Raw genomic sequence first — 11,190 nt, 5'->3', positions numbered from 1 at the left:
AATCCTCTGCCTGCAGTGCCAGCACACCGGGTTCTAGATGGGGCACTGGATTCTGTCCCCGTTGCTCCTCTTCCAGTCCAGCTGTGGCCCAGGAGTGTAGTGGAGGATGGCCCAAGTGTTTAGGAGACCAGGAGGAAGCACCTGGCTCCTGGTTTCAGATTGCTGCAGCCCACCAGCTGTGGCAACCATTTAGGGAGTGAACCAATGGAAGGAAGACTTTTCTCTCTGTCTCTCTCTCTCACTGTCTATAACTCTACCTGTCAAATTTTTAAAAATTTCTTAAAAAGAAAAAAAAAAAGGGCTGGCACCATGGCTCACAAGGCTAATCTTCACCCTGTGGCACCGGCACCCCAGATTCTAGTCCTGGTTGGGGCACTGGACTCTGTCCCGGTTGCTCCTCTTCCAGTCCAGCTCTCTGCTGTGGCCTGGGAGTGCAGTAGATGATGGCCCAAGTGCTTGGGCCCTGCACCCACATGGGAGACCAGGAGAAGCACCTGGCTCCTGGCTTTGGATCAGCGCAGTGCTTTGAACTGCAGCGGCCATTGGGGGGTGAACCAATGGAGAAGGAAGACCATTCTCTCTGACTCTCTCTCTCACTGTCCACTCTGCCTGTCAAAAAAAAAAAAGCTTAATTGACATGTTTTACAGACAAAAAATCAGATTGAGAATAAAAAATGCCTACTGATAATTCCTGTAGTCTTGAGCATGTAGCATTTGTTAGGAGTTAAAATAACTATTTCTTTCATCAGAGTGAATTTTAGGGAGGAAAAAGTATAACTTGTTTCTGTTAGTAACAAAAATAATGTACTGAGACATTAAAAAGAATCCCTTTTATAAAATCTATTTTTTTTAAACCTTGGGAAAATGCTGCTGTATAAGAGTCACCCACAATGCTGGAACTCTTAAACCAAATACTTTTTACAGTGAACTATAGAAAAATGATCCTTAATAGACCTTGAAAATTGCCAGAGTCAAGATAACCTCATTAACTTTAAATACTGAAAATATAAAGGAGCAATAAAAACTGAGGATTGTATTAAGTGTATACTTTTTTTTTAACAGATAGAGTTAGAGAAAAAGATCTTCCTTCCATTGGTTTACTCCTCAAATGGCTGCCACAGCCGGAACTACACCGATCTGAAGCCAGGATCCAGGTGCTTCCTCCTTGTCTCCTACACACTTGGGCCATCCTCCACTGCCTTCCCAGGCCACAGCAGAGAGCTGGACTGGAAGAGGAACAACCGGTACTAGAACCTGGCACCCATATGGAATGCCGGCGCCGCAAGCAGAGGATTATCCTAGTGAGCCATGGCACTGGCCCCAAGTGTATACTTTCTAATATTCACTTGCTGTGCTCTTAAAAACCTCTGAGAGAAACAGATATCCCCACCCATCCACACCCCCCCACACACACACACACAGGTCTTTTGGCAACAGATTAAAATGCAAAAGTTGCAGGGCTGTAAAATTTCATGAAACCTGTGTTTTTTAAAAGATAAATTACTTCATATGTTGCATTATTACTGCACTCATATATTGCCTGGAATATATCTACAGCAACTCAGAAATAGTAATTGCAACAAAAGTAAGGTAAATAGGTCTATAGAGCATTTGATTTCCTTATAAGTTTTCATAGAGGAAATAAAATAACTGCAATTCAAATCAGATTTATATGCTTAAGAAACAGGCAAAGAACTTGAACAGATGTTTTTCACATGAGGAAATTCAAATGGTCAGCACATGAAAAAATACTCAGGATCACTTGCCATCAGGAAAATGCAAATAAATACCAAAATGAGGTTTCACCTCACCCCACACAGAAATCAATAAAAAAATTAATGCTGATGAGGATGTGTGGAAAAGGGTACCCTAACCACTATTGTTGGGGTTGTAAACTAGTACAGCCATTGTGGAAGACAACCCAGATGTCCATCAACCAATGACTGGATATAGGAAATGTGATACACACACACACTATGGAATACTATTCAGTTGGAAAAAAGAAATCCTGTATTTTACAATAAAATGGATGCAACTTAAAACCATTATATTTAGAGATATATGCCAGTCTCAGAAAGACAAATACCATATTATTTCCTTGATCTATGATAACTAATAGTATACACAAAAAGTTTTTATATGAGCAAAAATGACATTTTGAGATTCAATATTTGTTTATAGCCTTGTCTCTGCTTTTGAGGAACAGTGCTATTTCCTGCTTACTCTTTGTTGAATTCTTTACTTAGTTTAGAGTTAATCTTATGAGTTTAATAGATTATGAAAATTATAGCATAAGGAAGGAGGAGGAAGGGTGACAGCATGGGTAGGAAGTATCCCTGCATGCCCAAATTTGTATATATGAATTCTGTTTACCTTAAAAAAATAAATTAAAAGGGACTGGCACTGTGGTGCAGTAGGTTAATTCTCCACTTGCAGTGCTGGCATCCCATATGGACGGCAGTTCTAGTCCCAGTTGCTCCTCTTCTAATCCAGCTCTCTGCTATGTCCTGGGAAAGCAACAGATGGTCCAAGTGCTTATGCCCCTGTACCTGTGTGAAAGACCAGGAAGAAGCTCCTGGTTCCTGGCTTCTGATCAGCCCAACTCCTGCCATTGAATTAGCCAGTGGATGGAAGAACTCTCTCTGTGTCTCTCCCTCTCACTGTCTGTAACTCTACCTGTTAAGTAAATAAATAAATCTTTAAAAATTAATTAATTAAAATGGAAAAAAGAAAAAAGTATGTGAAGCCAAATCAGATTACTCTGCTGGAACTTCATCAATGACTGTTAACTTCCCATTAGAGTTGTAATTGTGCTGTTCATTCTAACACTTAGGAATGATCTTTCTTCCTAACGTTCCTCTATTAACTGGACACCTACACTCTAATAACCAGAGGTAATTAGGAAAAAAATCTCATGAGCACATTGTGTGGGATTAAACAGAAACTTTAATTTTAGTTCTAAAGAGCAAAAGGCTAGTATATGCCAAGGTAATCTGATGTAAAGATGAAGAAAATGATCATAATGGGCAAAGAGTACACAGAAACATCTCAAACAATCTGGAATTATGTCAGTGTACTACATTTTGGTGAGGATCAAAGATGTAGTTAAAAAAGAGACCAAAGAGTAAGAAGAGTTACTGACTTTGTAAAACAAAGACAGTGATCTTGTGATGAAGAAATTAATGTTTTAAACAATTCAACCATAATTCCAAGTTCTGATATTTGCATTTTAGATATGAAAATGAGGCTTATATATATATATATATGCATATATATATGTATAGGCACACACACACACACACACACATATATATATATATATATATATGTTTAAAGATTTATTTGTTTTGAAAGTTAGAGAGTGAGGGAGAGACAAAGCGGTAGTTCTTCCATTTGCTGGTTAACTCCCTAGATAGACACTATGGCCAGCACTAGGCCAGGCTGAAGTCAAGAGCTAAGAGCTTCATCTAGGTCTCCCACATGGGTGGGTCATGGCCAAATGAGCCATTTTCTGTTGCTTTTCCCAGGTCAGTAACAGGGGGCTGTATTGGAAGCATAATAGCTGGGACATGAACCAGTGCCCATATGCGATTCTGGCATTTCAGGTAGTAGCTTTATCCACTATGTCACAACGACAGCCCCACAAAAATATTTTTAAGTTTCTAACATCATAAGAATTTTTATTTGAAAATAACATATTCTCATATAAATCACATTATGTGCCTATGCCCTATATTCTTGACCTTAAATTCCAATCAGGATCAAATCTTGTTAAGGTAAGAAAGTAGACCATGGAATTATTGGGATGACCTCAATGGGGATTCCCTTATGCCACTAATCCCTGACACTCTGAATCTTTCCTGAAATCAGCGATCACAATGAAGTGACTGGCATAGCCTGCCACGATCTTTCCCTGAGTCAGGCAGCCTCTCTGGGTGTTGATCCAGGTCACTGAGGGTTAAACCATACAGCAGCATGTCCCTGGGAGACAAATCTTTCCCTTCTGCAGGGTTTGAGCAAATATACCGGTGACAAGAAGAAAAGTGAGGAGAGTGAAACACCTCAGATATGCTTTTGTCTCCACAGCTGAGAGTGAAACAGGAGCAACTAAATCTTGTCTGTATTCCCACTTCCTCCCAGGCTGCGGGGCCAGGACCCACCAGCAGAGAGTGCTGAAGGCTTATTTCATGTCTCTTACTTCTTGTTATCATTGAAGGTGCCAGAAGTTATTTATCCTTAACTATTCCCTCTTACTGGGTCTAATGTGTTTAAACGATTATTGTTCATTCAAAATGCACACTAATAGAAAACAATCAATAATATAATATTATACATTTGCTAATGATCTAAAAAAGGCTACCAATGACAAGGACAACAAATAATCATTGGTTTAACTTACAGTGACTTTTTTTTGTAAGACTTCTAATTAGAAGTTACAAACACTTTATCTTCAAGCTCCCCTTCAGACAATGTGGCTGTTGGGCCAGGAAGAACTGGTGGGGCAAGAAGCTGGGGAGCAACTGAAAGAGCGAATATGGAGAGGCTCAAAAGGAGAAAGTGGAGAAGCAGGAGGGAAGCCCGGCCCAGCCGAACAGTCTCCTCGGAGAAAAAAAAAATGGCTACGCGAGAGGGGCTGGCATAGGGAATGGTGGCATCTGAGGAGGACACAGTCACTGCCGGTGAGGGCGCCCCTCACTCCCCCAGGCTCCAGGTGGTGAGGAGAGTGGCCCGGCCTACTGTGCAGCACCCAGCACTGCCATGGCCGCCCCCATAGCACAAAAAAAAGGCGCGGGTTCAGCCTCTGCCTGGGCTCCGCGTCAGGCTCGCCCCACTGTCTTCTAACTTTACCTCAGGACTTGGTGCCAAAGCGGCCTTCAGACAGGGTCCATGACTGGGAAGCAGCAAGCAGCGAGGCCCCACTCTTGTAGTAGGCAGGTGCAGGGAAGATACTGGAGAGGAGGACTGCCCCGGAGTGCCACCGGAGTCATAGGGACGGAGGCCTGTTAACTGTCAGCGTCTCTGACCCTGGTGCCATCGCTGCCCCTGTAACAGGGAAGAGGCCAACGTTCCTCTTCCCGGCTCAGTGTCGCCCCGGAGAAGGGCGGGTGAGTACACCATTGGCTCATGGGAGTGACTTGGTCCATCTGGGCCCCTGAGTGTGGGCCAGGGTTCGGACGGTGTGGCCCCTGGTACGCCTGGGCTGGAAGTGACCCAACCGAGGCCTTGGAGCGTCATAAAGCCTAGCAGACACTGTGGCTGTGATCCAAGCTCTGAGCCGAGGGCAGCGAGGAGGGACTGCTGGGCTCCGGGAGCCTCTACTGGGCCTCCCATCGCATGGATTTCTCAGGCGCTAAGGAAGCCTTGAGAAAAGAAGCGGGGACCCTCGCCCGCATGCTGATTTGTGCAGCCTTGCCACAGAACAGAACGCCTGAGATCGGCAGTGGTTGCCGTCCTGGGTAGGTATGGGGACTTTTTGTTAGTTCCTGAATGCCGAGGTTTTTTTTTTTTTTTTTTTTTAAAGATTTATTTATATTGTTTGAAAGAGTTACACACAGAGAGAAGGAGAGGCAGAGAGAGAGAGAGAGAGGTCTTCCATCTGCTGATTCACTCCCCAGTTTGGCACAACAGCCTGAGCTTCACCAACATGAAGCCAGGAGCCAGGAGCTTCTTCCAGGTCTCCCACATGGGTGCAGCAGCCCAAGGACCTGGGCCATCTTCTATGCTTTCCCAGGCCATAGCAGAGAGCTGGATCAGAAGTGGAGCAGCTGGGTCTTGAACTGGGGCCCATATGGAATGCTGGCACTGCAGGGGCTTTACCCACTATACCACAATGCTGGGCTGGCCCCATTTCCTGGCTGCTGGTTTTTATTTCATCTTCGAAGACCCGATATTGTGTTACAGGTATTCCTTATACATCTCTGCCCTCTTCATTAGGATTGTCTCTTGTCTGGAAAGGTGCAGCAGGTTTTGATCTTAGACATGCAGGCCGCACCTGCCTTCATCCTCATGCTTTGTATGTCACAGAATCTATACCAATAGATTATTTCCCCTCTGTATTTTCTTCCACATTAGGAACAAGTACTGACTCCAAGACGGATGAACTAACTTTTTTTCCTTCAACACTTCCCATTGGAGCTTTTTATCAGCTTTCCCCACCCAACCTGTCCATAAACTTATAATATTTCTGTTTGATAGGAAATGCTTGAAACACACCTGTTTTCTCTTCCTGCTTTTTCTAACCTTGCAGAGTAGGGAAAAAAACTAGATTTGTGTAACTTCAGGGTGAACCATATATCCTGAGACTGAAGAGAGTCAACAGATGTTACTGTCAAATCATTTTCTGGTAAGATTGTTTTCCCTAATTTATATGCAAGGTGCCTAAGGTAACACAATATTTGTATCATGAATCCTTAAAAACAGCATTGCATTGTGCTTGTTTATTCAAAAGAATTAAGTTTTTAATATTAAGTAATTCTTCCAGACGTAATGTAAAACTTACATATGAATGAAGGGGTTTTGAGACTGCACTTGTACTAGATTTTAAGTAGATAATGTTTTTGTGTTACTTATAAGTTTCTGATTTCTTTCATGCAATACTAGCTGGGAATGAAGTCCTGTTACTTCCATTTTACTGAGGTGCTGCAACTGACCCAGATGAGAAATGTGCCCATGTTACAGGTGTAATAAGTGAAAACATGGTTGTGATCTAACCCTTTGGAAATGTCTGTTCAGGCAACCAGCTGTATCAATTTACCCCATTTGTAACAGTGTTCGGATTTTCTTTTAAAAACTAGTTGTTTAATATTGAAAATATTGTCAAGGATTCATAACCTTTATTTGCTTGCCCAACTCTTGTTTCCCTGGAAGAAGATACACATGTATGCATGCACACAGATTATGCATAGTGTCAGCTGAAGTCAGCACTGCTGTGGGCCATTTGTTGTTGCTCTTGTGTTTTGATTAGAAGTCTTTTTAATGAGAACTTTAAAAAGGTTTGTGACACTTATTGTTTTATGGTAAAAAAAATACAAGTGGTATGGCAATGTGTGTGTTCCTGCTAAGAATCATCCAAGTTTTTGTTAGCAGTCTTTGAAATGAAAGAGTTTGACTAGGGAGTTACTTCAGAACTGCCAGGCTCCTAGAGGTTTCTAAAGCAGTAAGCATTGGGTGAGGCAGTGCATGTGCACTTCTTAGCATCACAGGTAATTCTGATGCACACTGATCTCATTCCAAACATCCATGACAAAAGATAGCAAAACTTTGGATGTTTCACCTTCTGAAATGCATCTGAGGAACTTTTAAAATCTTTGATCCTTTTTGGAAATTATGTATTGATAGAGAGGTCAGTGCTAAGTGATGATACATCCAACAATCCTCAGCCCTTTTACCCTCAAACCATACTGGAACCCTATGGGATGTGCTTTGTTTCTCTGAACCCTTAATACAGTACCTGGTGCAGAGTGAGTGTGAAGCGGATATGAATGCTTTTCCCAAGGACATTGTATGATGAGCGATATTTAATTGTTCCAATGTGTACAGATGAACTCAGTTAAAACATGGTTTGGTGACTTCCTTGAGCTAGGATGTAACCAGGGATTCCTTGCCCAGAGTTCAGTGGATTGACCCCTTTGTTCTCTCCATTGTACCAGTGATTCCCTGGGCAGATCTTTTTGACAACACTTACCAGGCTGTTCTATCATCAATCTGATTGATTTTTCTGTCAGCTTCTGAGCCAGAACTGTATTGTACCAATTTATTTTGCACAGAATAAACATTTTGCCATCAAATGTTATTTTAAATCTGTAAATAACAAATATTGAGTCAATGAAAATAAAATTTTGATTAGACAGTGGTTGTAGATGTGCTATATTTCTCAAATTATTATAAAACAGAAATTTTTACTTGTAAATGTTCTGATTTTGTGTGCATAAATAATATTTTTAATGTAAATTAATGACTGATAACTTTTGTAGTCTTAGATGGGAGATTTAACACCTTCATATGTATTTGTCTACAAGTTTATATCACTGTTCTGTAACAGTACATGTTTATTGCTATATGTAATAATCTTATCAGACATGTAATTTCTAGAATTGCATATGGCTGTAAAATAACTTTAAACCTCGACAATTTATAAATGTGAGGCTAGCAGTGACCTAGAAGTTTGGGGTGGGGTTCAACTAAGAATAGCTGTCCACAGGCAGGTCCTATGGTGACAGATAATAGAAACTTTATCCTGGACTGGAAGTTTGTGTACACAAACATAACAAGTGAACATGGCTATCAAAATGATCCCAGGCATGGTGGACACAGGTCTGTTCATCAACATGGCTGAAAAAGTCTTCTTTGGGAAGCAGGAGGCTAAGTGAATGTGTGGGAGAAACCCTTCTGTTGACCCCATGAGGAGCAGATGTGTTCACCTCGATCTCCAGCCCACATTCAGGATGGACATGCCTTTCCTGGAGCCTTTGTGTGGGTGGAGGGACTAAATCCAATCTTCTGTAGTACTGTTACTATATGTCTTTATAAACAGAAATTTAAAGATACATATTTAACTATTAAAAATATTCAGTTTTAGTGGGAGACACAGCAGACTCATAGAATGGCAGATGTCCTAAATAGCACTCTGGCCTCAGAATCAGCCCTTAAGGCATTTGGATCTGGCTCAAGAGCCCATGAGAGTATTTTAGGCATGGAAAGCCAAGGCACTTTGAAAAAAAAAAAAGACCTAAATGAAAGATCTCTATGAGTGAGATCCCAGTGGAAAGAACAGGGCCATCAAAGAAGGAGGTACCTTTCTCTGAAGGGAGGAGAGAACTTCCACTTTGACTATGACCCTGTTGAAATAAGATTGATGTCAGCTAACCCTAAAGGCTTCCATAGCCTTGGCAACTCATGACTAGAGTCTAGGGAGATTACTGACGCCATAAACAAGAGTGTCAAATTGTTAAATCAACAACAGGAGTCACTGTGTACTTACGTCTCATATGGGATCTGTCCTTAATGTGTTGTCCAATGTGAAGTAATGCTATAACTAGTACTGAAACAGTATTATTACACCTTGTGTTTCTGTGTGCGTGCAAACTGATGAAATCTTTACTTAGTATATACTGAATCAATCTTCTTTATATAAAGATAATTGAAAATGAAATAAAAAACTTGGTGTTAAATTGGAAATTGCATAGAAAATTAATCAATTTTTTAAAAAAAATCATGTAGGATCTCTGTCCTTAATGTGCTGTACATTTTGATTTAATGCTATAACTAGTACTCCAACAGTATGTTTCACTTTGTGTTGCTATGTGGGGGCAAATTGTTGAAATCTTTACTTAATATATACTAAACTGATCTTCTGTATATAAAGAGAATTGAAAATGAATCTTGATGTGAATGGAAGGGGAGAGGGAGTGGGAAAGGGGAGGGTTGCGGGTGGGAGGGAAGTTATGGATGGGGGAGCCATTGTAATCCATAAGCTGTACTTTGGAAATTTATATTCATTAAATAAAAGTCTAAAAAAATTCAGTTTTTATATAAAGCAGAGTTTGATTTCATGGTTTGTCTGAAATATTTACCAAAAAATAAAAATAAAAATAATAGGGCAAAAAGGGGGAAGACTATCTCTAAAACCTTTGACTTGAGCCTGCTGGGTAAGCTTCTGAATATTGGGTTTGCTGAGAAATGAATATCAGAGTTTTTCTTGAAGCTGATAACATGAAGGACCTGGCCAGCAGTGATCTCCTGATGCCTAACAGGATGCTTTGTTTACTTTTCTGCCATTATCTGTTGTGTTTTTAGTCTGTTCTCATTGTAATCATGCACAATACAGTTACTTATGAAGATCAAGTTTACAAAGTCTGCTGAGTGGAGCAGTGTGACATGTAGTGACTCAGAATGTAAACTCTCAGGGGCAAATGTGGTAGTACCTTTGCTCAGATCAGGGAGTTGTTCAAATCCCTCATTTTTGAAGAAGTTGGCCAGAAATACTTGCCAATGCTGTCAGAGCGCTACTGCAAAATGTGAAATATTTGTTTTTTAAATAATTTTCTTTTTGTTGTTAATTGTTTTGCTGTTCCTTTATTATCACTGGCATGGTTTGGCATCAGATGTCATCATGTCTTTATATTCTTTGAAGATTCAAATAAAAAGTGTGGTGCCAAAAGAAGAAATACAAAATAAAATTCAAAGATAAGATTAGTAATATTTTTATGAGAATAATGGTATCAGTGACTCAACTTTGACAAGAAATGTATAAAAGTTTTATTATTTGATGAGATCCTTCAAGGTATGCTCGGCAGAGAACCTGGAAAACTTTCTTTAAAGCACTGCTGCTGTGAGGGGATGATTGGGTTACAGAAAAAAAGTATTCCAACCACTGGTTGGACTTCATCATCCAAGTGCAATTTGCTAGAATAAACAGTGCAGGAAAAGGAAAAGCTAGAACATGGCTGTGCCTGAGATTGAGCTAATAATTGCCCCACACTCAAGTATTTGCAGCACAAAGTAGTCACTGTAGACTGTCATCATTTCTTCTTTGTAGTTTCTCCTGCATCATTTAACTGAGTAAAGCACTAGTATCCCACAGTTCACTCCATACATTTATTTTTTAAAGTTGTACAGTTTATTAATTCTTATGAAAAATTCACAAAATCACCATAAAGTCAATACAAAATCTTTACTCCTTCAGCTTTTTGCCAGCACTAACATTGGATTTGGCAGTTCCCCTGAACTTCTTCAATGTGTTGTTACACTCCTGTTGCTGTTGTGTTGAGTCTTTTTCTTCTCATACAGGCTACGTCTTGCAAGTCAATGTTTGATTTCATTTTTTTAACATAATCCAAGGAATCATAAATCATACCAAAGACCATTGTCTTGCCACCGCCAAAATGGGTTCTAAAACCAAATACAAAGATGAAATCAGGAGTTGTCTAGCACATTTTGGCTAGTTTTTCCCAAATCTCTGTGGAACAGATGCCTTCCCAGAGTGGAGCATGTCAATGACCATTTGTTCCCTCTGAAGTGGTTGGTTAGTCATGAACTTCCTGGTACAAATAGTACTGTGTCATTCATTATGTCAGCTGATCACTACAAAAAGAAAAATGCTACTATATTGCTATAAATCTCAAATAAAATGTAATTCAATTCAACTGAGACAAAAGGTATAAAGAGTGATACCTGGGGCTGGCACTGTGG

General features: G+C 40.4%; 1 pseudogene; it reads right to left on the bottom strand.

Annotated features, from left to right (window-relative positions):
* Positions 1-10,672: 10,672 nt before the first annotated feature.
* LOC133754518 (small ribosomal subunit protein eS24-like) lies at positions 10,673-11,047 on the bottom strand (annotated as a pseudogene).
* Positions 11,048-11,190: the final 143 nt, after the last annotated feature.

The sequence above is a fragment of the Lepus europaeus genome, unplaced genomic scaffold (assembly GCF_033115175.1).
Source record: "Lepus europaeus isolate LE1 unplaced genomic scaffold, mLepTim1.pri SCAFFOLD_129, whole genome shotgun sequence".
In the NCBI taxonomy this organism is placed as follows: Eukaryota; Metazoa; Chordata; class Mammalia; order Lagomorpha; family Leporidae; genus Lepus; species Lepus europaeus.
Note: the sequence above shows the minus strand (reverse complement) of the source record. Positions and strands in the feature narration are given on the sequence as shown.